Below are 5,083 nucleotides of genomic sequence, written 5' to 3'. Positions count from 1 at the left end.
AATTAAGATTTACTTAGTATTTATATTTTAATATTTAGTATTTAGTATATAAAATATTGATCAAATATTAAAACGATAATAAATTTTATTGATTATTTAAGATTGCTCTTATTAAAATTTATATTCTTTCTACGGGCAGGCTAAGGAATAAATAATATGTGGTTTCATACTTGTTCCGGGGCTTACCTAGAACCGGACGGTGGTTGGGCTTGTTTGTGAGGTTTGTTTCATTTCAAATCGTTTAATTAAAACGTGGCTATTTCTTGATCTAATTTCATACAACTCATTTAAATTTGAGCTGTTTTTTTTAGGACTTCACAACTTGTTTCAAGTACAAATTGTTTATTTTGAGTCATTTTAAAGTATCAGATCATTTTTATAACCATCGGACTTCGTTGCTTTATCCATTATGCCCCTGCTCGAGGTCGAGCTTTATAGAGTCGGACTCGAGCAATCAAGTAGAAAGGATTTTCGAATGAAGCCTTTTTTTGTTGAACTCATTCATTCTGAGTTTTCTAGATAACTTGTTTTTTATACAAGTCACTTTTTTGAAGCACAACTCGTTATATATCAAGTCATTCTTGAATCTTACTATTTGTTGCTATGTGACTTTTACAAGTTATTTTGGACTCTCTTTTTGGGAGGTCGAATAACTTGTTTTATACTTGTTGTGTGTTAATCTAGTAAGGTCGGATACTTATCTCTTGGCTTGAGGAGGCATTCTTATAATAAATCACCATCCTTTTTCAATTTGTTTTAAACAAATTGTTGTGAGGTCAGGTTTACATCCTCTTCGTGTTGATGTTTGATTATGATCACGCTGTCCTTAAGTTATTTGTGCAATTCGTTTTAGGTTTGCCCCTTGCCAGCTTGATTTAGTACAAGTGGCTTAATGAGGTCGGACCACGATTTGCATTTATAACTTTTTACACCACTTTGGATCTCGTCACTTCAGGTCAGAAAAAGTGTGCATTAGGGGGTAAGGTGTGCTTTTCTAGCTGTAGTATCCCTTTTGTTGTAGACATGGCACAATTTAGGCAGATTGTTTTCGAGTAAGTCGAGTATGTTGTAGTAGTTCTTTTTCAAGTTTTAAGTGACTTTGTTGGGATCTCTTTATTTTGGTGTTGGCTTTTCTTCGTCCGATTTTGGCCCGATGTCATTTTGGATCAAGACGAGGTTGTCGGTTGAGAAATTTCTTCATATGACCTTCTCATGGCCATTTATGCTTGGGATCTGGTTCTCGAAGTCGTACCTCAAGAAAGAGGTCGGACTTTTCTTTGTAAGCTCTAAGCCTATCCGACCTTATTGTAAAGTCGGACCTTTAAAAGAGGTCGGATTTTCCTTTATAAATTCAGAGATTTTGACCTCATTGTGGTCTGACCTTTAAAAGAGGTCGGAATTTCTCCATAAGCTCTAAAAGAAGTCGAATTTTTATTTGTAGACCTGAATCCTCAGAAGAGGTCAAATTATCTTCATAAGTTTGGATTATTAAAAGAGGTCGGATTTTTCTTTCTAAGCTTGGAAAGAGGTCGGACTTTCTTTCTAAGCTTGGAGATTTTCGACCTCTTTGTAGACTCTGATCTTTAAAAGAAGTCGGAATCTCTTTCTGATATTTTTCGAGGTTTTCAACCTCATTGTAGAGTTGATCATGAAAGAGGTTGGATTTTTTACAGACTCCAAAAAGAGGTCGGATTTTTCCCTTGTCGGCTCTAAAGAGGTCGGATTCTTCTGAGCAAATGAGGTTTTAGACCTCATTTGTAGAGTCTAACCTTTAAAAGAGGTCGGACTTTCTTTGTGGGATCTAAGAGAAGTCGGATTTTTCTTTATTAGTCTGAAGGTTTTTGATCTTATTGTAAAGTCTGACCTTTAAAAGAGGTCGGACTTTTCCTTCATGAACTTTGCAAGAGGTCGGATTTTCTTTGTGAGCTCCAAACTTATCCGACCTTGTTGTAAAATCTGACCTTTAAAAGAGGTCGGACTTTTCTTCATGAGCTCTTTAAAAGAGGTCGATTTTCTTTGTGAGCTCCAAACTTATCCGACCTTGTTGTAAAATCTGACCTTTAAAAGAGGTCGGACTTTTCTTCATGAGCTCTCTAAAAGAGGTCGGACTTTCCTTCATGAGCTCTCTAAAAGAGGTTGGATTTTCTCTGTGAGCTCCCAGCTCATCCGACCTTTGAAGAAAAGCCTGACCATCATCCCCTCCAATGAAGACTGGGCCTTTGTCACCCTGACTTTCTTTTTTCTTTGGATCGGATTCCAGTTTTCTTCCTGGAAGACATCCATCTTTATTGGTGTGCAAACAACATCAAATTCTACCACGGGAATATTTCTTTCCATATTCATTGGCAGTGATATAATTTGTGAGCAACCAACGAAAGATGTACCATGAGAATTTTTTGTGTTATTCACTGTTGTAATTGACATGTGAATCCACTGAAGAAAAAACTGGATTCATCACTCCGTTGTCGGATTGGGTTGCATTCAAATTGGCTGATGTTGTGTATTTGGAACATGCAACTGCTCCATTCCATGAGTGGGTATCATGGATTTTTCCGAGATTGTAAGTTGGCACAGATGTCATTGTCCATCCTATTTTACGAAGAGGTTGGGATTAGTCACGTTCCCTTTTCCTCTTTTTTTTTTTCACATAACTTCTTTTGCCAATTGAATTTTCTAAATTAAAAATTCTTTTATTCAATTGGCTTTCGAGTTCCCTTTTTTTTTCACGTAACTTCTTTTGCCAATTGAATTTTTTGAATTGAAAATTCTTTTATTCAATTGGCTTTCGAGTTCGTCTTTTTATTTTTTTCACGTAACTTCTTTTGCCAATTGAATTTTCTGAATTGAAAATTCTTTTATTCAATTGGCTTTCGAGTTCGTCTTTTTTTTTTTTTCACGTAACTTCTTTTGCCAATTGAATTTTCTGAATTGAAAATTCTTTTATTCAATTGACTTTCCAGTTCGTCTTGGTTTGCTTTCTACAATGGCCTTGGGACGGTGCTTTCTTCTCTTTTCTTTAATCCAATTTAACTGTAGAAGTATAATCATCATCCCTATTTGATATCCTCTGCCGTACCTGCAAAGACACTCCGATGCCTAAGTCAGCATGGGGATAAGCAGGTTTAAGTGTATTGGAACTTAAAGATACCTGAGGGGTGTCAGTGTATTTATAGTGGTGATCCAATAACTACCGTTGGAGTAGTGCCACCTTTTTAGGTGGATAACCGTCCCTTTATTTAGGGGATTGTTGAGATATGGCTTCTAGAAGTGGGTTGAGAGATTTTAGGGGCAGTTACTTATTTGAATAAGTGTTATCTGCCAGCTATCTCTTGAACCCGACTCCTTTGGAAAGAAGTCTGTGTTGAGTCCGACCTCTTCTAAAGAGGTCGGTGAATAACGAAGGCCAATCTTTGGATTGGGCCTTTTGGTATATTTGGACCTGGGCCTTAGTGTTGGGCCAGTGTATTAACAATACTCTAATTAGTGTGATCAAGACAATAACTATAGTTCTTTGGTGCTTTACTTAAAACTTAAAAGAAATGACAAGCACAGACTCTAAAGTGAAATAATCACAATCAAAACATCGCTTGATTGCAATAACGCCACGTTAAGAATAAGAACATAATCAAGCTTCCACTCGAGGCAATCAATGCAAGAGATGCTTCCAGCTGGACCATATATGAATCTGAAATAAAAATTGGAAATGAATGTATAGAAAACTGCTGCCAAATTAAATGATCTGTCAATAATATTAATTTTTGCACAAAAAAGTATACACTTATAATAACTATAATTAATATCATCAATTAAGATTTTGTCTCTCAACCTGCTTACTTCTTATGTTTCAAGTTATGTATAGTTTTAATTGTATTATAAAATAAGAGAATATATAAGTAATCTTCCTCTATCAACATTATAATATAAAATCAACTATTATTTTATAAACATTGTTTTTTACTTTATTTTTATTGAATACTTGTATTTTTTTTTACACAATTAAAATAGGTAGATAACGGTAAATTTGAACAACAACCTAATTTTTTATCCCACTAAAAATAAAAAACAAATACTCAAATCAAGTAATAAAAACCTTTTTACCTTATCTTTTTAAATTTTAATCATTCGCAGCTGTTGATTTCAAAATTTTAAATTTTAAATTATTGATTTTTAAATTTTAAAATTTGTTATACATAATAAAATGAGCATCCACGTTCGAAAAAAAAAAAAGAAGAAGAAGAGAAGGAGGACACAATGGCGGAGAGAAGATAAAACAGCGGCAGCGCTGCTCAAGGATTACGAGGCAACAATAGAGACGCCAGTACTTTTTCTTAAACTATTTATTATTGAGTGATTAATCTTTCTTTTTTTTTTTATTAGAGATAGGAAGACTATCTTAAATAAATACGAAGAGACTATACAATTTGAATTATAATTCATTGGCGATTAAATTTTCATTAAAAATACTTTAATAGATGAAATAACTTATTAAAAATTCTAAAATTTATAAATTCACATTTTCAATACTTGAAATGATAAGTCTCTTTTACTCAATCACTTCTCCATTTTTTTTGTGATTAATCACTTCTTCAGTTATATCATGGTTTGTTTTTTTGAAAGAGTTTTAAGTGTATTGAGAACATCGGTGTTTCAATTATTTTAACCGTTAATCTAAATTATAAAAAATATATAATATATATTAATTGAAATCAACGATTAAAATAACTGAAACACCGAAGTTCTTGGTACACTTAAAATTATTTCTATTTTTTTATAAAGTATTTGTTTGTTTGATTGTAACTTGGTTTAAGGACGAGGTCCATGACCGTGGCCAGACTTTCTTCCTAACTAGTATGTAGCGGTTTATAGAGCTCGATTAAGCTATATTGCTTGATTTTAATGAGATTTAGAAGCGCCTCAAAATAAATTTTGTTAAAAATAAACTATGATAAAAATGTCTTTAAGATTGATTTTTTTTTTGGAATTGAGACTGAAATTGAAAGTGAGACTGAATATTGTATTTACTATTTAGTGACTAGAGATTAAAATTAAATATCTTTAAAAAATAAAAAGTGAAGACACAAAA

This window comes from Arachis ipaensis, chromosome B09 (genome assembly GCF_000816755.2).
Source record: "Arachis ipaensis cultivar K30076 chromosome B09, Araip1.1, whole genome shotgun sequence".
In the NCBI taxonomy this organism is placed as follows: domain Eukaryota; kingdom Viridiplantae; phylum Streptophyta; class Magnoliopsida; order Fabales; family Fabaceae; genus Arachis; species Arachis ipaensis.
This window is presented reverse-complemented; position numbering follows the sequence as displayed.